We start from the raw sequence: 27,324 nt of genomic DNA, 5'->3' as shown, positions 1-27,324 counted from the left end.
AGCTTCTTCTCCAGCATATAAATTTCTTCTATTTCTCCTAAAGATTTTTCTTAAACCTTTAAAGCACTTCATTTTTGATAATCTACGATTCTCTCTTATTAATTCTCTTCCTTTTTTACGTCCTAATGACAAACCACCAATCCCTGTGCGACTCTCGCTAATCAGCCTATCCCAGTGCTGTTCTACGCTAACCGACCAATCTCAGCGCGGCTCTACGCTGACGTCACTTGTTCCCTCTGCAGCAGTTCCCTTCGTTTCTCAACTCGTCTCGCGGTCTCACATGCGTTTCATTCATACGCCGAAAAATGACTACTTCCGTCCAAGCGATCACTTTTCTCTGACTGTACGGCCACAGTCTAACTGTAATTGCTACCTCAACTGGCGAAAACGTCTTCCTCTTACGGTCAGACGCTCACCTTAACTGATAGGTTACTTACACACAGTAAACGTACGACCAGCATGCGTTTACTCATACACTCACTCAAACGCTCCCCCTATCATCGGTCTGCGGGTGATCAATGGTACCTCATGACCCCCTTTATATGGTAGACAAATTACTCTGAGTGTTCGATACACCCGAACCACTTAAGCCCTCTCTGGACATAAGATTTTTATCCGGTTGCGCGCGCTCACAACCTTCCCTCAATCACACTACAGGCATTCAACTCCGCTTGACATTACAACACAGGAACAACATAAAACACCGCAATCTTACAACGCATGACCCTTATACTCACTCTCGACCGACTCTGCTGCTTTTCTCTCGACGCACCGTCAGCACCGTCTTCGGCTGCGATTCTTCTTCTGGTCGACGATGACTAGGGACCTTGGGGTAAACTAAACCTGGCCTAGGTCGTCTTCCTCAAGAAGATAACCATCATTACTCTGCTACCAACTGCGGGGAATGAGATTTTGATCTCTTTTATGATTAATCTGATGACTTATCTCATTCAACAATTTTGGACCGTTGGTATCTGTCATTGAGTAAAAGACAACCCTCATTCAGGTAAAATAAACCCCATATACGGACACCACTCTAAAGAATCACTTACAACTGATAAAGTTTAAAAGGTTTAATATAAAATTAAGAAAAATTGCATATACAATCCTCTCAGGATCAAATTCATCAAATATATCGGAATCAAAAGGAACATATATTCCCTAAAGAACCTCAGTCTACAAACAAATACAATTAAAGTCAGTTCCAAAATCAGCAGATTAAAAAGAATCGATATGAAGTGGTTCTTCTGCGTCATCTGCAGAAAGAGAAAAAGTAATCAAGTTAAATCTGTCCCTATTCTATACTAGGTGACATCCCTACTTCGCAAGTTTCCAGAACCCTAAAAAGGTGTCAGCAGTTTGACTCCCTAAGAAGTTCAAACTCTCTTAGCCTCTAAAGGTAACTTAAGTTTAAGAAGCAGTACCCTTTCTGCCTACCCATCCGCTCTTCTAAGGGTCCTCGGCCTACTGCTCCCTTGCGCTCTGATCTCTCTCAGCGCATCTGCTCAAGTCATCTGCTCTCTTGCTTGCCCTGAGCTCTTCGCTGTTCCCGCTAATCGCTATCTTCTCCCCGGGGTGCTGTCCCTAAAATACACAATCACAGTGTGGGTGGAACGCCCCTTCGACGCCCACCACGGACTTTCCCCGTGAGGTCATCTTCTAGCTTTTTCCATGGCTTCATCTCTTCGTCGTCCGTTAAGTTGACCCTTCTCCTTAGATGTCATCTTCGTCTTCTTGTTGGCGACTTCAACTGACACTTTCAGATCAAAAGTCAAATGAACTTTGTAATACTCTAGGTTTGCTTTGCAATGTTTATTTATGCCTTGTCTCTTTAAATATGACTCCTGTGTATTCTTAGAACCCTGCTATGCTCTTGTGGTGGATTCCACTAGGGAATTCATCTTTACCTTGGACTACAACTGAACTGGTTGGCTATTATTGTATGCCATTTCATTAAACCTATCTCTACCAACTTCGCTGCCTCCCTTGGATCATTACATAAATTTACTGGCGACGATGCGTGCTGTGTAATACCCTTGGGCCTGGCCATCTAGAGATAGAATTTCGTTCCTGCCATCGCTGACCAACCGTCACTTTCAGGATCGAGTTGGCATTACTTATTTCCACACGGAATCATCAGACTGGCTTTCTATAGTCACGGCGGTACTTTCCTTCCTTTTCGAAACTGTCTACATCGGCGGAAATTTCAGAAAAGATTGCGAGTACCACATACTTCGGTTGACTGTATCTACCGACGTTGAACGAAGACCACGCAAAAACTGTAAGACTATTCATTTTTTTTCCTTCGTCTTTGTGTGGCATCGCTTGTGGTTACTCGGACCTCTACGTTATTTTCCTTTTCTGACATTTTTCTCTGTTTTGATTGTGACCGTTGTCATTTCAAATTATATTTCGTACCTCGTGCTATTCCTCGAGACCTTTGGTTGCTGGAACTTTGATCGCCTGCATTCTGTTTCCGTGTGCGGTCCTATGACGTCTGCCTCAGCCTCCATGTCAGCACGTTTGTGAACTGTGTCGTGAAGAGCGTCTGACGTCCTCAGCCTTCGTCCTCCATCGTTCACTTTCATTGGACGAATGTTTTAATCCTCGTGATTGGTCCTACCGCTCACCTTTGTTACGTACTGAACATTCTTCTGGTATTCACCGCTGATGCGCACAGCTCTTATCTTCGTTTTCGCGCATTCACCGCTGATGCGCACAGCGTTCATTGCTTAGCAACCATTTGTTCGCTGATGCGCACAGCTCCTGTTTTCAAGTTATTTATGCGCACAGTTTCCACTTTCCACGTATTTTGTACACAGCTTTTCCTGGACACACGCTGATGTACACAGCTCCTTTGTTTATTATACACTGTTAATGTTTATTCCATTTACTTAATTTACGCTGGCACACACTATTTTATTGTATACAACTGTGTTCCATATTTCTCATTTATCTTATTAATTTCATCATTAAGCCATGTCTACCTTACAGTCAGTAAATCCACCTCCAGCTTTCCTGGAAACTCCTGGCGAACCTTCTATTAGGTGGGAAATCTGGCATGATGCTTTTGAGAATTATCTTGGAGCTATTGGAGCATCTAGATTTCGTCCTGAAAGAAAGAAATGTCTTCTTTTACACTCACTAGGCTTTGAGGGTAGATCTGTTTACAAACACCTTCCTGACCTACCTATTACTGAAGGTGTTGTCTCTGATGAATATAGTGACACCATTCTCAAACTTAAAATACGTTTTGATAAACAACCCAATCTTATGGTTCGTAGACACACTTTCTTTAAAAGAAGACAAGCTGATTCCGAAGACATTGATACTTATATCTCTATTTTACGCAGATTGGCATCTGAGTGTAAATTTGAGAACTTCAATGAACAACTTATAAGGGATCAGTTTGTGTGCCATTGCAAGGATAAAAACATTAGACAAAAGTTGTTAGCATTGAGTGATCCGTCTCTTGATGACACCATTAAATTAGCTAAAAGTGTTGAAACATCTATGGTTTCTCTCAAAGAACTTGAAGACAAAGTTATTGAACCCATAAATGCTTTAAGTTTAAGTTCTTCTTCCAAGTTTAACAAAAGAAAATCTACACTGAATACCTCTAAAGGTAAAGTTTGGAATAAAACTGTTTCCTCCCAAATGTGCATTAGATATGGCAACCCCCAACATCTTAAAGGTTCTTCTTGTCCTGCTTCCAACGTGGTGTGCAACTATTGTAAAAAGTTGGGACATTTTGCTAAGGTGTGCTTAAAATTGAAAAATAAGAAAAGTTTTGATAAACCTGTTGTGGGTGTTGTGGATTCTGATTCGTCTTCAGATTCTGAAATAACTATTGGAGTTGTTTCCGATTTTCCTGATGAATCAATAATTGAAGGCGATCCTGATTCCTGTGTTGACCCTATTATTGAAGTGACTGTTGGTGACAAAATTTTGAAACTCCTTGTAGATTCTGGTGCCAAAATCACCATGATTGACAAGGATTTATTTGATTTCACTTGGAGTAACTCTCGTCCTCTTCTTCCTCCAGACCGTGCTCCTGTGTCTTACGAAGGGAGGAGGATCAGTCTTCTTGGCTTCTTTGAAGACATCCTATGTTTTCAGGGAAGGAAGATTAGAGGGAAAATTTATGTTGCCATTAAAGGACTCAACATATTGGGTTGGTTCCATCAGGGTCTTTTTGGAATGACACTTAAACCTGGTGCGAGGGAACAAGTCTTTATTGCTACTTGCTCTGATTATCTTGAAATGCTCAAATGCAAGTTTCCCTCCGTTTTTAGTTCAAAATTGGGCAAAATAAAAGGCTTTAAGCATAAGATCATTGGAAAAGAAGGATCAACACCTGTCAAGCACAAACTTAGGGGTGTACCTTTTAGCGTCAGAGATGATTTGAAGAAAGAACTGGAAATTTTATGTGAGTGTGGCGTGATTGAACCTACTGAATCCTCTCTGTGGCTTTCGCCTTTGGTTGTAGCCCGTAAGAGGGATGGGAAACTTAGGGTCTGTGTTGACCTTCGCTCAGTCAACAAAGAGATTTGGGTAGATTCTCATCCCCTTCCCCGCATTAACGATCTCTTCGCAGCTACCAAAGGAGCAAAGTTCTTCACCAAACTCGATTTAGCCAGTGCATACCACCAGGTTGAGCTACATCCCGATTCCCGTCACATTACTGCCTTTATTTCGCCTTTGGGTACGTTTCAGTATAAACGCATGCCTTTTGGTCTAGCGTCGGCCGCTTCGGTCTTTCAGAGAGTTATGGGTAATGTTTTGCAAGGTGTCAAGTGTGTAACAGTCTTCCAAGATGATGTGTTAATCTTTGGCAAAGATGTTGGTTCTCATGATTGTGTTCTAGAAAATGTTCTCAGTTTATTTCAAAATCATGGTGTTGTTTTGAAACTTGAAAAATGCAAATTCTTGTGTACGGAAGTTGAGTATCTCGGTCACATTCTGACGCAAGATGGAATTAAGCCTAGACCTGGACTTTTAGACGCAATTTCCAAAGCCCCTACTCCGTCTGATAAAACTGGAGTTAAATCTCTTCTGGGCATTTGCGAATACTACTCCAGGTTTATTCCCCATTACGCGACCATTGTACGCCCTATCAGTAATTTGTTGAGGAAAGGTGTCAAATTCGTTTGGTGCGAAGAGTGTGTTCTAGCCTTTGAAGAAGTGAAAGCTTCCCTGATGTCTGATTCTGTACTTAAACCCTTTGATCCTGCCTTACCTTGTTGTCTTACTGTTGACGCAAGTTGTGTCGGTCTTGGTGCCACTTTAACACAAAACGAAGGTGGTGTGGAAAGAACCATCAGTTTTGCTTCAAGAGTGTTGAGATCGGCTGAGATTCAATACTCTGTGATAGAGAAGGAGCTTTTGGCCTGCACCTGGGCGATTGAGAAATTCAGACCGTTCATTTGGGGTACGCGTTTTTTGCTCCAAACTGACCATAAACCTTTAGTTAACATCTTAGGTGGTGGTCTCACCAAGTGTTGTACACCCAGGATTTTAAGAATGGTCACTAGGCTCTTACAATACAATTTTGATGTTGTGCATATTGCCGGAGGGAAAAACGTAAGGGCTGATTTCTTGTCTCGTTTTCCTCCTACTGTGTGTGACGACGATGTCGACATTCCTTTTTCTAATCTTATCGATGAAGATTGTGATGATTGCTTAGTTGCTTGTGTGGACATTCCTGAGTTACAAGTTTGTTCTGAAGTCGAGTGGAGAAAGGCTTTTGATAAGGATAGTATTCTGCAAGATGTTTGCAATTTTGTCAAGGTGGGCTGGCCACGTGAGAAAGTGTTGTCTGCTTCTCTTCAACCCTTTTCTAAAGTTGGACATGAGATTTCCATTGAGGATGGTATTTTATTACGTAATGACAAAATCATCCCTCCTTTTGCCTTTAGAAAAGACATTATTGCCAAAGCTCATGAGGGTCATTTAGGTTCTTCCTTCACCAAACGTAGAATTCGAGAGATGTTCTGGTGGCCTGCCATGGATTCGGATATTGACTGCTTTGTTGCAGAATGTTGCATATGTAAATCTTCCGATAAGAGTCTCAAGACCTGGGTTCCTCCTCTTATGCCAGTTGAATGTCCAGATCGTCCCTGGGCTAAACTGGGCATTGACATAATGGGTCCCTATTCCGTGCTCAGTGGTTGTTTCAGGTTCATTTTGGTTTTAGTTGACTATGCTTCCAAATGGCCGGAGTTCAAACTTACCAAAGATGTTGATACCAAAAGTGTCATTGAGTTCCTTTGTGATGTATGGAGCAGGGAAGGGTTTCCTGAAGTGTTGGTTTCCGACAATGGGAAACAATTTGTGAGCCATGAGTTTGTTGAATTTCTTTCCAGGTCTGGGGTCAAGCATGTCAAGAGTTCCCTTTATCATCCTCAAGGGAACGGACTTGTTGAGAGGATGAACCGAGTCGTTGGCGACTGTGTGAAATGGGCTAGATGTAGCAATGTTGAGGTCAGCAAAGCTTTGAAGAGCATGATTTGGTTTTACAGAACCACCCCTCACTCCTCCACCAAGATCTCTCCTTTCGAGCTAATGAGAGGGCGGAAGCCAAACACTTCATTCTGTCCTGGGTGGATGTCCAAATGGATTAAGTCAAGTTCAGATGTTTCTAGTCTCATGTCCATTGTTAAAAGTAATGTTTCAATCGCCCAGTCCAAACAAAAGGAATATTTTGATGTGAGGAAAGGAACAAAAGAGAGTGTTTTGGAAATTGGAGATTTTGTACGGATCAGGAAGTCTGGGCATGTTAACAAAGGGGAAAGCAAGTTTGGACCTCCTGCTAAAGTCGTTAAAGTGATAGGCAATGCAATACAAGTGGAAGGAGGTTTCTGGTGGAATCTCAACAGAGTTGCTAAAATTGTCCCTGACTCTGGAGTTCTTTCTAGAGCTAATTCCTCCTCACATGTTTCTGAAGGTCCCTCTAATACTTCTGTACTTAACAATACTTCCTCTTCTGACACAGGTACCAGGAAGAGCTCTCGTATTGTAAATAGACCTTCAAGGTTTAGAGAATAAGTTTTCACATACGTTTTTGTAATCACTATTATTTGTTGCCGCTTTTCTTATGTTCATTTATTCTGTTAAGAAGAGGAGATGATGTAATACTCTAGGTTTGCTTTGCAATGTTTATTTATGCCTTGTCTCTTTAAATATGACTCCTGTGTATTCTTAGAACCCTGCTATGCTCTTGTGGTGGATTCCACTAGGGAATTCATCTTTACCTTGGACTACAACTGAACTGGTTGGCTATTATTGTATGCCATTTCATTAAACCTATCTCTACCAACTTCGCTGCCTCCCTTGGATCATTACAAACTTAAACAAGACTTTAACTTACAACTATGATTCTTGACCTTACTAGGTCCTGCGAATGGTCATTCCAAAACAAAGCTCAAATTCCAAGAGTCTCTTCTCACGTTTAAGTAATAAAACTCCGTCCGACATTGTCACCTTAAATCTAACAAGTGCTAGACTCCTTGGCTCTCATGTCCACATCAAGCTATTCACGACTCCTGTGAGCCCACTAAATTACATACATTGGACTACGCTCCTGCGAACTCTTGGTCAGTCAGGTTATAATCACAAATGACCTAAACTCTTCTAACATTCCTACAAACTTCTTCTATACAGTATAACCTTTAGCATACATTTATATATATAATCGCATTTTGGCGAAGTCTTGGTTATACTTGAATACATTTTACATAGAATACATAGAATACATAGAATACATAGAATACGAAGTTGTATTCTCGTTCGTTACATCGGCACGTATATATGCTCTCTGCACATTTCTCCACGTTACATTTCTCGCCGTTTCTCCGTTTAAAGTTACAAACGTACATGAATTCTACTTTGCACGTTCTACGTTTCATAAACATTTCTACCTCAACCCATTATATATACGGGCCTTCTAAATCTAATGCATGTTTAACAGTAAATACATTTACATTTCTTATACCACGTTGTCACTTCTGTTGACCTTTATGCTATAAACATCAACTTCACGTTATGATATACATTTCATTCCTACGTTTATACTATATGCGTCTAAATATGGCTAGGATATACGTTTTATTCAAATTGCGCTCTCTCACAGGTATAACTTGCAAGGTCACCCAGGAAGATTTAGATTTTTTCTCTCCTCTCCTGGAGGGAGAGACCTTGAAAAGGCAAATGCAAAGTTCAGCAGTAGAAAAAGTTAAAGGAACGCTGTTTTGTTGGAACCCATGAAATTGGGCTTTGTAATGAGCCTGTGGAAAAGGAACATTTTAATTATTTGGAGTTGCAAGCACTTCAGAATGTTTTCTGTTTGCAAAATAAAAACATTCTTAGGTGGGATACAAACTCCAGCAACATAAACCAAAAGAGGCACGTCCCAGTGCATTTTCCTCCTGTTACTGCCTTTGTGATTTCTGAGGGCAGGGGGTCGCAAAGGCAGTGCCAGTGGTCACAAGTGGCAAGCCAAGGCTTGAAAGTTACAAATCCTGGGGATCCCTAAGGGACGTACATGGCACAAGACTGCCACAAGTGCACCAGCGCAGGGAGAGAGTAGAGGTGCACCCTATCTAGTAGCGGCCCGTGGTGAGACTGCTGCCGGGTGCTGAAGTGGGACGGGGAGGGACATGGTGGTGAGTAGTAAACTACGGATTACAGCCGATTAGAGGTAAGTAAACATATAAATAAATAAAACGAATTTCGTTGTGCGCGCTGCATCACACGGGCTGCTACTGACCATATCTTAGTAAATATGGCACATTTGTGCTCTTTACCTTTTGCGTAACACAGCCCAGGATGCTCCCTTGCTGCTTTGCGCTGTGTGAAAGTCTAGTAAATCTGGGTCTAATTTCCAAACTTTTTCTAGCACCTAATGAAGCACCTCATAGATTACTGCCTTAATACTCCAAACCATATGATGAATTTACAGCCATCTCTCCTAGCAACCCGAAGACATCTATCACTAGCCTCAAATTCACAAACTCCTTTTCAAAACCCATCTAGAAAAAACAAACAAAAAGCCACATTCCACGTAGTCTAGGACATATGATGTAAACTAATGAATGCAACCAAGACATTGTCCCTACCTCGAAAAAAACAGACAGATCGTTCTGATTCTTAAAGATTTCACTCTGACCCATCCTTACTAGCAAAGGTTCATTCAGTACCTAACTTCCCCTTGTGGGGAAAGCCTGCGAAAAATCTGTAGCCAATCAAATGTACTCATTCATTAACGAAGATAATCTTCTAGCTAGCTGCTAGACTACTTTTAGGGCCAGCCATGGCATGGAAACAGCATCCTTAAAAATCAGAGACACTGTGCACCATATTCTGTACAAATCGTAGGACCTACTGTGAAAGGCTAATCTGGATTGATTTTGAAACATGTCAGGGGTTCGAAGGGGAAAGGTCATGTAATATTTATCATTCTACCTTGCTGACAGGGAGCTAGTGGTAACAAGCATTGGCATAGCCAATAGGTCTCGCTTTTGGGACCTTATAAGTATTTAGTTATGCAGCACAATATCCTTGGTGCAACAACATTAACTGATGCATGGCTAAACACTTATAATGTACCAAAGTCGAGACCTATGGGCTATGCTAATGCTTGTTGGTTCGGTTTTCAAGACAGTTTCAGACCAGTGTGACCTTGAAGACTACATGACTCCTTACATCCAGTGATGAATGTATCATGTTTGTTAAATGGTCATCCTCGCATTGTGGTCAGGGTTTGTAGAGCTGTAAAATGTTGCACTGGACTAATGTTCACTTCCAATTTCTGAATTATTGGGTCTGTATATGTTTGATATTTTTACACATAGACAAGCTGCATCTAGAAGTTTTGATCACTCTGACACGCATGTTGCTTGAGCAGTACAGACAGTCTATGATAGTTCATTCATAAAGTATTAGAAACTCTTTTTACCCTATGCATTTCAGTTTTGGGCTGAACTGTCAAGAAGCTAAACAATAATAACTAATAAATAACTGTGTAAATTAAAAAGCGTGTGTTAGATCCTTTTCTGTTCTTACCTGTAGTGTAGCTGTGGAAATGGGCATCTGTGCTGTACTGGTCGTGTATGTAAGAAAGTGTTCACAGATACTTCCTGTGATGTCTTGCACCGCTGCTGGCCATGCTATGCATGTTTTGTGTGTGAGGAAGATTACACTACTCCTGTGCATACTCTTGAAAGTCGGAGACGTGTACACTGCTGCTCAAACTGTACATCTCCTGTGTATTCTGGTTATACTTCGAAACACATATTTTCACTGTACTAAAGCTAAAACAATTGAATTCATCAGTTTTTGCTTTTTTTCTTACAAATAATGTTGAAAACGTTTTCTGTTCTCAATTTCAACTAACTGCTGTTTTCAATGTCCACTGTACTTGATGCATTGCTTCACTAGGTCATTCAGGCTCACTCATTCAGATCACTCATTTAGAGTCTTTTACTTTTCATTTGCCACACCCCCCCTTCGCTCTCTTTAGTGGTGTTTTGTATGGTGAACAACCAACTCCACTTCTCAACACACCTTTTAGGTTTTGCCTCAAGTACTTCAAGCTGCAACAAATGGAGGCTTAATGTATTGTGGAGGGGAAGAAAACATTAGCATTAGGTGCACTGTTGGTCATACCGAAGAACCAGTTGCCATGCAAGCTTGAAAAACTTAATGTGCTCAAATAGCAAAGGTTTCAGCATTTTCTGTCGCTAACAAATCTCTCTCTTCATTGAAGTTAAAAGCATTTCATGTCCACGGGCATGATGTGGCTGCCCCTCCTTCCATATTTACTTTTGTAAGCGGAGGGAGTTACAGTGTAAGAGGGACTGCGCTACAGGCCCTGGTGCTGCAGAGAATGGGGGACCCGTCAGCAGAAACCGATAAAGGGGCAGTGTGTCCGGTTAGAAGGAACGTTGTGTAAAGCAAACTGCTTGCTTCTAATGAACAAGGACACAATAAATTAGATTATAAATCATGCAAATGAGGCAGACACATCTATTTGAATCCTGCTATTCCTGCACTGGAAGAAAATGAAAGTGAGCGGCTGGCTGCGAAAGTGATCCTGCACTGGGGAAGAAAATAAAAGTGAGCGGCCGGTCGCGAAAGCGATCCCACGCTGGAAGAAAAGAAACCCGGGAGTTGTGTGTGTGCGTGCGCACCACAAAAGTGATTTAAAAGTAGTGGGCACCTCAAGTGCGTGAAAAGAAGCCCAGGAGTTGTGTTCGCACGCACAGCGAATGTGATCGCGATCAGATTCACAAGATAAAGCCACATGGCAGCTGTGCACGTCTCGCGCGCTTGTGCGCGTAACATTAAGCTGGTGGCTGGAAAATGCATGCGGGTAGCACTTTGAAACCCCACTTATTGAATGTCTCGCCAGTGCAGCATGTGCGCTGCCTCAGGCGAGACCTAAAAATAGGTGATCACATTTTTTTCGTCAAAATTGGGTGCCTTAAGGTTCCACTCTAGCAATATCATGAATTCTATGTCAACCTGTATAAGAGTATAGATAATACACAACTACACTTGCAGTGCATTCACATCTTAATAGAATGATTGGCAAAAGTACAATTTTGAATGATGCACACTTTCTTACTGTTAAATCCACAGAAAACAGAATTCCTGCAGCTGTCAACGACAAGGAAACAGTTAGACAAATTGTTTCTAAATGGATATGACCAAATCTCTGAGATTCATAAGTGGTTACACAGTAGACAAATGACAAGTTTTCACCTCAGTTTTTTAAAATATATATGTATATATCAGTAAAAGGAGTAGACATGCGCCCTTTCCCTTTTATCGGGATGTAGCACACGAGTAAGAGGGATGAAGCTGGAAGACAGACATTCGACAGACACTTGCTTTGAAGAACAGTGGGGAAAGAGGTCGGGCCAGAGGAAGGGAGACAGAAGAAGACAATGAATCTGATACTAAAGGTGGAATGGGCTGCTCAAATGCCAAACTTCAGAAAGGTATGGTGGAATAGAAACCCCATTTACCAAAGAGATGCAAGGAGGACCATCGCAAGTTAGTGAAGAAATAAGATTAACCAGAGGCAGAGAAGGGCGCACAATTGACAGAGAAAAAACAGATAGCAGAGGTTAATGGGATACTGAGAACATTGTGGACAAAACAGAATTGCACGCTCAGGTGGATGTTGATGAGGAAGCAGGAGAGAGATACTGGTGGTTTCACAGAACTTTCCACGCTGGAGACCTCAACCAGATGGTGGGTCACACGCAGGTGAGTGAAGGAAGAGAATAGGGCATTGGATTTTGGGAGGGGCAGAAATGAGAAACATGCACAATGAAAGTAAGTCGTTTGAGAGTATTTAGGTAATGATTTAGCACAAGAGGGAAAATATGAATTGGCGAAAAAGAAAAAAATTAAGTTCTGAGTTAAATGATTTTCTTTTTTTATGTCAGTTTCACAATTTCCATGTTATTAATATGAATGAAGAGAATAAGACGTGACAAAGGGGCGAGAGACAGTTACCCATTAGAAGTAATCCTAAGGTAATGTGATAGGAATAGGAACTCATTTGTGGAAACAATTTGTCAGTCAGACATAATATACCGCCATGATGTTTTACGATTATACTACTAAGATTGAGAAATTAAACTGTGCTTTCAAAGGTGGAGGTAAATGAAAATAATAATAATATAACATAGATTGTGACAAACAAAATCAACACATACTTACAGATGGTAAACATTGTTGTTATTTCCAGACTGGACTTGGGTAACTCCATTGTGACAGGAGCTCCAGGTCTTTAATGGCCAAGTGTCAGTAAATAAACAGCTGCAAGTATGCATCTATGCCAAAGTGATACGAATGCACTCATATGCATTCAGCCCCTGAGCATCCATCCTGATGTCAGGCCTAGTTATGGTAGTGGAGAGCTTTAAGCATGTTTTCAACACTCCAGGGTAATATCAGTAAATTAAAATTGGATTCGCAAAATGTGTAAAATGAAGCTCAATACAAATGGAAGTGCTCTAAATATGTAATCTCACTGTCACCTTCACAATCATAATTACAGCCACTCTCCAACTAACTCCTAAACTATACCTGTAACAAAAAAACTGTAAGGAACTACAGATGCCCTAACCATACATCTCACCTATTCGCCTACTGTCTTGCAAGTATTGCTATGACTAATGAACTCATCTATATCCTAGCTGCCCTATCTCACCTCCGACGGCTGCCGAATTGTCCTCATCCTTGAAAGCAATATCCTATGCCCACTTCTCCCCAACTAACCCCTACACTATACCTATATTCCAGTTGCTGCTAACCCTGAACACTAGACTTCACAACCTAACAAACTATTTTCCATACACTACAGTTGTGGAACACTTATTTCCTGGGTATGGGCTTCCCCATTGAGGTGAATACATTATGCATACCTCTCCTGAGGCAAGATGCAGTGGACTTATAGGGGGATGTGGTATGAGAGTAATGCAGAAGCGGGAGGACGGCTGATTACTGGCCGTCCATGCTTATGTGTGATAGGCGATTGCCACAAGTTCCCCTATCGTAAAATGTTCTTCTTCTCCTCCTCCTCTTTCTTCTCCTCCTCCTTTTCCTCTCAATACCCCGCAGGGTGAAGCCAGCCACAGGCTGAGTAATAGGAGCCGCTGCAACAGCTGCAGTGTTAGTGGCAAGGTGACACTCATCACCTTCACAGCTTTATACCTGTGGTTATGTTTGGACATGAACATTTGCAGGAAGGCTGTGGGGTACATGAGAGGAAGTAAGAGGGATGGCAACAGTGGTATTGGTCACTGGTGTAATTGTATTTATTTTAAGATTTTTATATAGCGTGGATGTTGTTTATGAATGGACTATTACCCTGCAAGAGATGTCAGTGTGCTTTACAAGTATAAATAGAGATTATACAAATTATCGTCTCACAGTTATATACAGGCATATGAAACAATACAGTGTCAAATAAACGTGACAAGTTGACGGTAACAGTGGAAGTGAAGACCGTCCTGGCTCTTCTTGCAGGTGGTGGGTGTGAGGGTTGTTGAGTGCTCTTTCCTCTCCTTCTGTGCAGGGTCACTGGAACCTGTCTGTCTTTTGTTAAATGAGTGGTGCTCATTCTGTCTCAACATCATTAACACAGGATACCAACCCACCTGCCACAAGTTTAGATTGTGCATGACGCTTTCCAGGGTTGCTGTTGTGAAATAACATATACATCCATCAGTTATTTATCACAGTTGGCCATATTGAGCATCACTTGATATTTATTCATTTTCTAGTGGAATCTGTAGAGAGCTCTCCCAACACTATAATGGTCAAAAGAGTTTATTAGGGTCACCTTCGATACACATCATTGCTCCGACTGTGTGCTATAATTATGCAATTGTATGTATACTATGCATTGGTCTCAAACCTGCCTCCTCCACAACTGTGGCTTCTACTGCACCTTCTTTCCTCTCAATAATGCTGGGGCTGATGATGTTGTGCACTTCCTTTTCCTGTGGAGTCAGATCTAGATTTGGTGCTAGCCCTCCCCTTGGAAGCAAGGTTCTCATCTTTATGTATTTGATTATTTATTTATTTATTTCACTTATAAAGCGCACGAATCACCCCATAAGGGTATCTCTGCGCTGGAGCCACATAAGCACACTGAGGAGACTTATTTAGAAGAGCGATGTTTTCAGCAGTTTCCTAAAGGCTAGGTAGTCTGTACATTGTCGCAGGTGAATGGGGAGATCGTTCCATAGGCAAGGGGTAAGATGGTAAATTGCCTTACCGCCTTGTTGGGACTTTCTAAAGCGTGGGATTGAGATCAGGGCCTTGTCTCCTGAACGGACGAGTCTGAGAGGCACATAGTTCACAAATTTGTCATTGAGATAACTAGGGCCTAATCTGCATACAGCTTTATAAGCTATACAGCATATTTTGAAACCGATCCTTTTTCGAATGGGTAACCTCTATCTAGACACAATATTTGTGTCAAGAAAGAAGGTCCTGCTCATGGTCCTCATGTGCAGTCCTCAGATGGGCAAAGTATGACAAGGCAACTTTCAACTTGTGTGATCTCCTGCAAATTTCTGCCTGGACGTTAGCCAATCTTTTGTGGAGCAGATGGGCTATTGACCTGCACTCTTCCTTATGCATCTCCTCAGCAAGAACCAGCAATTACTGCTGCAAGAACTTGGCCTTTATATATGTTCACTGAAAAAAACAAACCAGTGAGCGGGACAGTACGGTGTTGGGGCGGAAGAGATAAAAGACTGTCAGCAATTTCAACTTCTGAGAGACGGTCTATACTAATAAAAAAATAGAGATGTCAGCTGTTTCAATTCGTGAAAGGGAGGAGGAGGCTGAACATATGTTCAGTGACAAAGGTTTGCGGGGAGCAAGGAGAGAAACCCATAGAAATGAGAGTTCACCTAAACCAATGGATCTACAACAGGTTTTGAAGTCCTTTGAAAAATGAAATTGGAAAGAAATTACAAAATGGTGGGAAGTTAAATCCCTAACAAAGTCATTGGATGTGGGCAGGATTCCTCGAGACTTAAGAATCCTTAATGTACCAAACTTTGAAAATCCAGATCTCAAAATGTAGGAGGAGTGGGCCACAAGCAGTCTGTTAGCATCAGCAAGACTGATCCAGATATTAATTAAATATGCCAACAAATATAGGTCTAAAACTTCATCCAAGGACATAGTTGACAGAATATTTGCAATGAGTAAGTCATTTGAAGCCTGGGGCATAGCACTGAGGCGGGACGAACGGAAAAAATATCCATTTCCACTTCTAAAAAACATGACCTGGGTAAAAGGAAATTAGAAGAGGGGAACTCCCAAAAAAACATCCTTAAAGGGAGCTCGTTCAGTAACTCCACAAAAAATATTACAAAATATAAGGAGACACGAAAATGCAATGGTGCAAGGAGGTGCTCAGGAACAGATTACTGATTGGTCGTGGGTGGCATCGGTATTGAGCAATAAATGTTCCTAATATGTCCAGTGATTTAAAAGAAGATTCAATACTACATCCACGGATAACAGTCGGTAACCAAAAGGAATTCACTGCGGCAAACCCCCACATGATCAGCCTCTGTTCCTGGAATGTTCATGGTTTTAATAGTATGGGGCACGACCACGAAACGGCAAACTTCTTGGATCAACACGACTTAATATTGCTACAAGAAACTTGGAACCTGCACCAAGCTTCTATCCCGGGTTATGTCGAGTTTCACGTCCTCGCCGAAAAACTTTCTAAATTTGGACATCCTAGAGGAGGCTTATCAACGTATATCGCCCAACAATACAGATGGCAAGCGGAAGAATTGGACACTGTGGTAAACTGGATACAAGCAATAAAACTTACGGAGAAGTTGGACTCTGGTTCAGGTATTGGCAATCTTTTAGTACTTAACGTTTATGTACACCCGGAAAAGAAAGAGAAAAATGAAAAACTGATAACACTACTAACCTTGATCAGGGCTTTGCAAAGTACTCATGAGTCGTACTCCATGATTATCTCAGGGGACTTTAATAGCAATCTAACAAAAGATGACAAAATAACTCAAGCTCTGGGAAAACTGGGCCTTTCTATCCTGAACAAGAAAGATAGTGTGGACAGTGGCATACCTATAACTTTTGTAAGCGGTAATCGAAAGTCAACAATAGACTTCACAATAATGAGCAACAGCTTGATATCGATGGTGAGCTCATCTTCGGTGGAGCAACGTGTGGAAAGCGATCATCTTCCTCTAATTACCAAAATAAATATGTTGGTCAGTAAGACGGAAAAACAAAACACCGTCATCGAGTATACTGAAAAATTCAATCTACGTAAACTGAAATGGGGAGGTAAGGATATAAAACCAACAATGGATGAATTAAAAAATGAACTGCTCAGACTAACATCGGAAGAAAAAGAAAACCTGGTAAAAACATGGGAACATCTATGTGAAGCAATAACAAGAAATCCCCCAAATAAAAATCAGAATTCGAGAAGACTCAATAATGGGAAACAGCCTTGGTATAACATCACCTTGAGAGAGGAAAAAAGAAAAATCGCACGAGAAGTCCGCAAGCAGGTATTATTGATAAAAAGTGGAATAAAACCAGATAAGTCAAAATTGAAAGTCATGCGGAAAAAATATAAGTTCATGCTGAGTAGCGCAAAAACATCGTACCAAGAGGAAATGTGGACAAAATTACTAATTGCCGGGAAACACAATAATGCCAGAACATTTTGGGGTATTATTAATAAACTGACAAAGGGGAATACCCTAACACAGGAGGCTGGCATAGGAGAAAGCAAGTGGACTCAGCATGTAAAAAACATGTTTTTCGACAGGATGGATGGTCAAAAATGGCCCTGTAAATCAGAGTGCAAATCCTGCATTAGAAATTCCGAATATGCGGAAACTATCTTAGGAACAGGACATAATCCACCAGAAGTAAGTCTGAAGCTAACTTTGGGTTGTGGAATTGGGAACAAAGGGAAACTTGAAAATATACTTGTTGGTAAATCAGAAAAATTAGTAAACATCGTGCCTGATACCCTAGTAACAACAGATCAGCTGAAAGCTAAAATAAACCGCCTGAAAAAAGAGGGTGCAGCGGGTCCTAACGGGCTTCCAAACTCTATCTTCAAACATTCACCTGAATTCTGGGCAGAATACTTGACACCATTCTTTAATTCAATTTACAACCAGAATAAACTGCCAAGATCCTAGAACGGGAGTATAATCCACCCAATTTTTAAACAAGGTGACCATAATGAGCCAGGAAACTATAGGCTGATTTCGCTGATGGATGTTGAGGCAAAATTATATGGGTCATGTTTACTATCACTTCTCCAAGACTGGATGGAAGACACGAATATAATACCCATGTTTCAAACTGGCTTCCGGAAAAGGACTGGCACACTAACAAACTTGATATCCCTGGCTCTCCTAAAGGAAAAAGCTGAAAAAAGGAAGACGAGACTGTACGCTTGTTTCATAGACCTGCGAGCAGCCTTTGACAGAGTGAACAGAACCCGCTTATGGGAAAAATTAAGATCATGGGGTATCCCGAAGAAGCTACTGGAGGCTATTATAGCCTTGTATAGTAACACCTGGGCCAGAGTAAAATTGGGAGACGGTAGCAGCGTAACGGCTGAAATTAGAACACAACAAGGCTTAAAACAAGGCTGTGTACTGGCCCCAAGTTTATTCAACCTCTACATGGGAGACATCGTCAGTCACATGGAGGTCGGGGAATGCCATCCACCCTATTTGTCAAACATTCCTATCCCCTTCCTGCAGTATGCAGATGACATTGTCGTTCTGAGTCAAACGCCAATAGGCTTGCAAAGGTCGATTAACAACTTGGTAACCTATTTGGAACACGAATGTTTGGAACTGAATAAAGACAAAACCAAAGTGGTCCGCATTGTGGATCCAAAAAAGCCAACATTCAAATGGTACGCAAATAGTACCCCAATAAAGGAGGAAACATCCTACAAGTACCTAGGTCTGAAGTTGGGGCGAGGACAAACTAACAAAGAACACAAAATCGATCTAAAAGCTAAAGCACAGTCCCTGATCTACGCATATCGGCAACTACAAAAAAAACTAAGTTGTCCAAATTATATACATCTGCTGAAAGTGCTAAAAGCACAAACCCTACCCACTTTATCATACGCATTGGCCACCTGGTGTGGCAAAGAAGCAGGGCTGTTAAACAGCTTACAAACAAAGGTATACAAGGCAGTCCTAAACCTCCCAAAATCGTCAGCACTGGCGCAGGTTCGTCTAGAATTCGGTCTTCTGAATCAGAAGTTTTGCAGTATGGGAACCTTTGTAAAACTCTGTCACAAAACACGAATGTCAGAAGACGGCTCATTGGACAACCTGTGCTGGAAAGAAATCGATACACAGCAGAAACTGCACGTGCCGAACAGTTGGGGAGGTTTCCTGACCCAATCCCTGAACTGTATAGGAATTGAAGAAATTTGGGACACGAGGCCAGATAGATATACTTTTGACAAAATAGTAAAGAAAGCGGTCAAATGGGAATCTTATCTGGAAGACAAAACAAGTACCGCAAAACGACGACACGGGTGGACTGTGATAAACTCATATTGCGGGATAAAGCCACAGACCTATCTGGAAAGCCACTTCAATAGTTCCCTAAAACAAAGATATATAAAACATCGACTAGGCTTACAGTTTTCAAAGGATTTGTTACCATCCTGGAAAAATTTTCACACTGACCCTTATTGTCGTCTATGTGGATATCAGAATGAAACATTAATTCACTTACTATGTGTTTGCCCGGTGCTTAAGGATTTGAGGAGACGGCTTTTAAAGAACATTTTTAATAAATTGAACATTCGAACATGTAGGCAAGCTGTAATTCGATGGCTAGATGGATCATCTCCTATGTTGGCCTGCAGGGGAGTTAAATACATGATGAAAGCCCAATCCCTCTTACAGCAAGCTGAACAGGGAATCATAGTATCAAATTGAAATACATGATATTTATTTTTCATATGGCTAACAGTCTCTAATAGTTAACATTATATAAGTGTTTTATGTTCTATGATGATCAAAATGCATTTTGTAATGATTTTTAATAATTTTATACAATAAAAAATTGACTTGACTACAAGAGATAGAAAACTTGAAACAGGTTCTCAACAGCAGACCAGAAAAAGATGCAATTATGAAGTTCAAGGCGAATATGCAAATAAGACTGAAAAAGCATGAAGATATAATAAAACAAAGAATATTAAATACATTCTTGAGAGATAAAATAGATTATGAGAATGGGCAAATCTTCACGTTTGCTAGAAGGTTCGATTGCCTTTGCAAACAGCGGCAACAGTAAGACGGTGGACTAAATGGTAGAAGACCACACCATGGATTCTGAAACTGAGCTGAGTTCGGAGGTAGGGACGAGCAACAAAGATCTAAGCAGAAATCAGGGGCAGAATGAAAGCACATCATCAAGAAGAAAGATGACTATGTCTGATGGAATGGATTTTTTAAGGTTGGACCGCCTCGCAACACAGGCCACAGAATCCAAAACCACAGAAGCCAACAGGAGGAGGTGCCGAAGGAGGTAACAATGGCAGAGAGATAGGAAGACAAAACAGAAATACCAAGAAGACATGGAAGCAAAAACAATAAAGATGTATTTAATTAGGGGGCAGTCAATCATGAATCTTTCTGACCTAACCCTAACAACTACTGTAAGTTTTGCCCAAGGAATATACCCGCAGACAAGGATTGACTGTTTTAAATTCCTAAGGAACCTCAAGCTTTTGAAAATCCACAACTCCACTCAGTATACATCTAGAGCCAGGACTGAAAAGAATCAATCAGTGACACCAACGGAAAGCGCAACCAATGCGGATCTTTCTTTTTTTAGAACCCTCAGACAGCTGGAAATGGATAATGATGACACAGACACTGAATTAACAATTCAGGACATTATCAGGGAAGAGAACATTGAAGTTGGGGAAGCAGCATCAACACCTTTTAGGCCACGATCTAGGACAACCCCAACTACAGGAAAAGAAAACATCAACACATTCCACAAACTAGTTATTGAAGGCTTTAAAACTATCCACTGAGGGGCTAACGAAGATGGAAGAAAAAAATCAGCCACTGAGTGGAAATATTTTGATTTGTTATCAAAATTAAGAAAAAACAAACACATGGTGGTTTGGAACTTGGACAAGAGGGGTAATATTGTTCTTTGACCAATCAGCTTGTGCCTACAGGAAGCTCATTCCCAACTTGGACAGAGAGACTGATATAAAAGGTACAAGCAGGAAGTAATGACGAAAGCTCATACGGAGTATGCACAGGAACTTGATCAATGGAGGAATGACGGCTTGTTCTCACATGATGAAGTAATGTACCTCAAGAATGATACACCAAGGACCCTGGTCTTCTATCTAATCCCAAAGTTGCATACAAATGCTAGCTGCCCCCCTGGACGCCCTATCATATCGGCTATTGGAAACATGATGGAAAATACTTCCAAATACATTGATTTCTTTCTAAAATCGTATGTCACTAAGTTACCATCTTATGTGAAGGACAGTGGTGACTTTCTCAGAATGGTGTATGACACATCAATGGAACATGATTATATACTATTAGTACTTGATATAACATTTCTGTTTTCCAGCATAGTCCATACTGCCGACTTACGACTTACGAGCAATGCAATATCTTTTACAGGAAAGACAAGCAAGTATGCTTAATCTCACCTAAATGTTAATGTCCACAGCAAAGAGATGTATGGGGGATAATTTATTGTTGTTTGGGAGTGAATTGTAGTGGCAACAGCGTGGGAATGCAATGGGCTCCTGTTTTGCCCCAAGTTATGCATGCTTGCATGTGGGGTGTTGGGAGGAACATGGTTTGGGAAGAACACATAATCATGTGGGTAAGATTTATTGACGATCTCTTTATAATTTGGAGGGGCACCACGAAGTCCGCAGAACAGTTTGTCAATCTCTTATATGTCAAAAATTTCAATTTGACGTTCATCTATACTATCAGTGACAGGAGCATAACGTTTTTAGATACTGAAGTGTATGTGCAGGTGGGGGAGCTCGAGACCAAACTCAACAGGAAGGAAATGGCAGGAAATACAACTCTGCATGCCACTATTTTCCACCCAACCCACACCAAACTCAGCATACCATATGGAGAAATGCTGCGAGCCAACAGGAATTGCAGCACAACAACTGAGTTAACTAAATGCCAGAATTAAATGAGTCAGCATTTTCTGGAGAGCGGTTATAGTAGAAGAGTGGTTGGCGAGGTGCGCAGGGTTGCCAACAAAAAGAAAAGGGAAATTACCCTATTTTCCAAGAAAGTGCCAAGGGAAGAGGAAGGTAAACCACAGGTGAGGTTTTTAACCACCTGCAATACCCAACGCAGAGAGTTCAGATCTATGCGGTAGAAATGGGCACATCCTTAAAGCCGATCCGATCATTGACAAGTTACTTCCTAGCCACCCCCTAACTTACCGGAGAGCACCATCATTGATGGATGTAATTATGCAAACAAGAATTGCCATTCACGTCATGTTAAGTCACACAATAACGCGCTTACAATGGCCACAGACACAGTGTATCTCCCACTGTTTTCATTATTTCTTTATTGTTTACTAATTTGCCAACACATTATGGCCTAATACAGCCCTTCACTTCCCGCCCCTATTCCCAACCGGGGCGATTGACTATACTCGCGCATGCGCAGGCATAACACTACCGACCCGCGCATGCACATTACAACCAACGGCCACTGCGCATGCGCGCCTGTATCTCGTAGCAGCACAGCAGCGCCCAGGCGCCCTCTCAGGCACAATGACTAGGCGAAACATAGCGTTTCGAGTCCTTCTATTTTTACCTCCACCAATTGCAGGTGCACATGATTATCCAATCAACCACAGTATATAACACGCAGCAGAACCGGCCATTACCCACCGGTATGCGAAGGAGGCACTACAGGTCCAGAGCAGGCTCTGCCCAGAAAAGCTGTAAGTATGAGAAACAACCACCACTACCACTGGTAAGCGCTACCTTTTCTTCCTTTACAGGTCTCCTAACTTGAGTGGCCAATACCTTTCTCCCCACAGGGTCAACCCCTTGCCACTTCTCCACCTTGAAGCCAAAAACTGCTAAAACAAGCGTAAGAAGCAACTATTGCGCCTCTTCACACATATGCACAATGTATGTGACACCTGTGTTTTAGCCATGCCACGTCCGAACTAAGAGTGCAAATCTCACCTTAATGGTACCACCAGTACCATTACACTGTAGCCGTCTATAGTCTACACCTCTACCGCTATAGTGCCGGCGATCAGATATGTATAAAGCCATACATCTTAGTGACTCTCTTTTTTCCCTGTATGTTTTGTCCTTGTCAATATGTGTTACATGTACAGGTGTCTTTGAGAAGGGAATCCCCCCTCTCACACATAGATAAACACTTTAGGGCGTGTATACACATAGTCTGAATTACACACCCACTAGTTTTAGTCACACCCACACCGTTTTATTTAGGTCCTGAAGAAAGCCAGCATATTCATAAGGCACTGGCTGAAACATGTCGACCCACCACTGGATGTGAGAGGTCGTAACTCGCCTCCAACATCCAATAGCCTTATTTTTTAACCGCTGATGGAGGCCCAGGTATTACAGTTTAATTTACCCTTGGGTACTGGGACCCTGCCAAGCCGTTTTAACATCACCACCCTGACACTCCTCACTGCACACTCAGCAACATACCTGCTCCGCTGTAATCAGGCGTCAAATCACACCCGGGACACGCTGGGTGTCACTGGGTGGGCCCGATGATGAAGCATGCCACCAACTAGGTTGGTGGGTGAGGGCTTCATGAACACACCTACCAGGTGTTCCCACCCCCTGACGAAACATACCCGAGTCCTTTACTTTCGGTAATTTTGTAATAGATGAGCTAGTCTCCTTTTGATTAATCATTATGCAAACAAGCCCAGAGATTGAACGAGAAGCAAGCTGGTTTAGACCACCCCTGGGCTTTAGGAAATGCACTTGTTATAGGTCTTGCAGCATAGGCCAGAACACCATTATTTTTTTGTACCCATTTGGAAGAAGAGAGATAAAGATTATGGGATCGTTCAACTGTAAGTCTGACTTTGCTGTCTACGTGCTGACGTTCACATACAGGTTACAATACGTAGGCAGGACTATGTTGCAAGTCCACAAAAGAATCCTAAAATATATGAGGACTATCACCAATGGTGATCGCTCATATCCAGTAGCCCGACATTATTAGGTGGCACAGCAGAGGGAGCCTATGTCTGTTAGGTACTTTGTCATAGATGCAGTACGAGCTACCAGGGAGGGTGGAGACCTACCTAGGAAACTCCGGGAGCTAGAAACCAGGTATATCTTGGCATTAGATAGCAAGCACCTAATGGACTGAACCACAATGAGGAATTTCACACCTGTTGTGATGTTGGAGGTGAATTTTTGAGCTGTATGCCTGTTGGTGTACAGGAAGATCTACTATGTAAATAAGAAAACTCCCTGCAATGCTGGCCTAATTGTTATGACAATCATGAAAGATGACAAAATCAAAGATGGCAATAAGAATCAAAAGCAAATAGATTTTTTGCATAGAGAAGGATGTACAAGGTACTTGCCTAGAATTATGTGGTAGTGTACACGAGTAATCAAGTTGCACTGTATAAATTGATGTGACACATTAGGGACGAGGATACGAGCAAATGTATTATTATGAATTTCATGGGCACTTCCCCAAAATATTGCAAGGTTGCAATTTAATACTTTGTGTATTAAGTGAAATACCTTTCATGCACTTTAAATATTACACATGGCGTCCCTGTTTGCAATAATAATATTGTTGTGGTCAGTACACAACACATTTTAGACATGGGACAATGTTTATGATGTGATTTTTACGTTTAATTTTCCTTGATCCGAAATGCCGAAAATTGGGAATTGTATCCATGATTATTGCACTTTCTTTAAGGTTGTCAGGAGTCTTTAAGGTTGTAAGGTTTGTTTCACTCCGGAATATAAAGGGCAGTCCGTAACACAAAAGAAAAAAAGTATGTGACCAAGGTCGCTGAGACGAGCGAAACACATCAAGACGACAAAATAAAACAAAACAACCAAACCGCATTTGAGTCGGCTACGTTTTGTTACTGGAATTTGGCAAAATTACCTGGATATATATATATATATACATATATATATATATATATATATATATATATATATATATATATATATATATATATATATATATATATATATATATATATATATATATATATATATATATATATATATATATATACATATATATATATATATATATATATATATATATATATATATATATATATATATATATATATATAATATATATGAATAAGAACAGACTAGTAGGGTTAACAGTCTAGTCTATTTTTAAATGAAATGAAGAAGGGACTTATGCACTTATCACTTTAAATGGACAGTTTAGACTGCGGGACTCTATGGTCCAGTCGAAGGCAATCACCAAAACGCGTTAACCGTCCTCTTTGTTTTGCACAAAATGGTGTTGTAAAAAATAAAAATTACCTCAACTTGGATTCCGTTTGTGCTGTGGTGTTTTCGGGCTGCTGGGCTGCGAATTGGAGCTCGGCTGGGTCCGTTCTTTGTGTGAAGAATATTGGTGCAGCGGTTGATCTGCACTCCACGAGCACTCCGCCATTGAGACGAACTAGCTCCACACCCTCGATTCAGCCCTGCATCGAGAGAGGGAAGTTGAAGCTGACGCCTCTGCCACAGTAGAAGCTGTGTGGTCCCCGGTGAACCATTACAAGGAAAAGGATAATTGTGGGATCCGGAGACCGGTGTGAAGCAGTGATCGGAATTGCAAACGAGCGGCGAAATCCAGGCGTGAGTACCGGTGTGAGGCGTGGTGTAGCCACCTACCGCGCTGTTCGTGCGGCGAAGGTGGGTGTGTTGCCCGGGCTGAACACGTTAGCCCTGGAAAGACGCCTGTGTGAATTGCCGCCCGGGAGGTATACGAAGCACAATTATCTCCCTGGGTCTCGCGCCTGACTATCGTGAAATCTACAAATGGCATCACATCGGACCGGCTTACTCGGAGTATAGACGAGTAAACCAAGGGAACGGAACCAAAACTGAAGTACGAACATAACGATAAAAAAACGATAAAACAAACTACAACCCTCAGTGCAAACATTTAGAACATTATTAACCCTAAATAGTGAAACCAGATCGGAAAAGATGGCCGAAAGGATTATAAACCGAGCGCAGAGAGCAAATGCATTGTTGGATGACAACATGGTGACCCAAGTTCCCCAAAGCTCAACAAGCGCATCAACAGTTACAGATACAAAGAAGAAATCAATTCAGAGCATTATTAAAGAGCTACAACAGGCCAAAATCGTGGAGGTCAATAAATGGTAGGAAAAAACAACCCTGGAGAAATATATTGAATTTAAAAGAGTACCAAGGGGTTTGAGAATTTTAATTATGCCCACACTTAATGACCTGGACATGGATTTAATTAAACAATGGCAAATGGATACCAATGAATGCTCATTAAAGCTCATGAAAACATTGATTGTACAGGCAGAACGCAAGCTAGAGGGAATATTGGAGAAAATCCAAGAACTGGAGAAAGAGCTGGATAAATATCCCAACAATGACGAAAAAAAAGAATTGTTGGAGACTATGCAAATGGCAGAATATACACCTTCGCCAGGAAATATGATTCACTAAGAAATAGAGCAACCATGGCCCGATGTATCACCTTCAGTTTTCCCCGATCTCCTTGGGAGTGTTCTTGGCTCTACTCCAGAAAGTGAAGTCCGGTTCCCCAGCCGATTGTGCGCCAGCCCGCTGTCTGAAAGTATTCTTCACCCATTGCCCCGACCCTCCTCTCTCTCTTCTTAATTCTTCCATTTCCTCCGGTTCTGTTCCTAAGTATTTCAAATCCGCCATAGTTCGCCCTATTTTAAAAAAACCTGGCCTAGACCCTTCCCTCCCTTCTAACTTCGGCCTATTTCCCTTCTCCCCTACCTCGGAAAGATCTTGGAGAGCTACATCACTTCTTGTCTCTCTTCCCACATCGAGGACAACCACCTCTTGGCCTCTTACCAAGCAGGTTTCCGACCGGCTCATTCCACAGAGTCTGTTGTCCTGTCCGTCTTGGACGAGCTAAAGAGTAAGGCAGATTCGAACATGCCCCAAGCCTTGGTGCTTCTCGATCTGTCCGCTGCGTTTGACACGGTCGACCATGCTATCCTTCTCGACCGTGTCAGCGCAGTGGGCGTCCGGGATACAGCCCTCTCTTGGCTCGCCTCTTTTCTTAAAGATCGAACTCAGGCGGTTCATCTTTCCTGTTACTCCGCCCCTTCCCGCTTGGTCCCCTGTGGAGTTCCCCAAGGCTCCTCTTTGTCCCCTCTTCTTTTTAACCTTTATATCTGTCCTCTTATTCTTTCCCTTCTTGATATGGGGGTCTCCGTGTATAACTACGCGGATGACCTCCAGCTCGTATTTGATCTTTCTTCTCCCTTGCACTCCCCACCTAAATTTCACTCTACCTTGGCCTTTATTTCAGATTGGATGAATCGGAATCAACTGAAGCTTAATCTGGACAAGACGGAGTTGGTCCTGACTGGCTCCTCCTCTTCCCCTTGGTCGACTGCCTTTTGGCCCTCCATCTCTGGCCCTCCACCTCTACCAGCGGCCTCGGCAAAGACCTTGGGCATTAGAGT

Source organism: Lissotriton vulgaris, chromosome 2_1, assembly GCF_964263255.1.
Source record: "Lissotriton vulgaris chromosome 2_1, aLisVul1.2, whole genome shotgun sequence".
NCBI lineage: Eukaryota > Metazoa > Chordata > Amphibia > Caudata > Salamandridae > Lissotriton > Lissotriton vulgaris.
Note: the sequence above shows the minus strand (reverse complement) of the source record.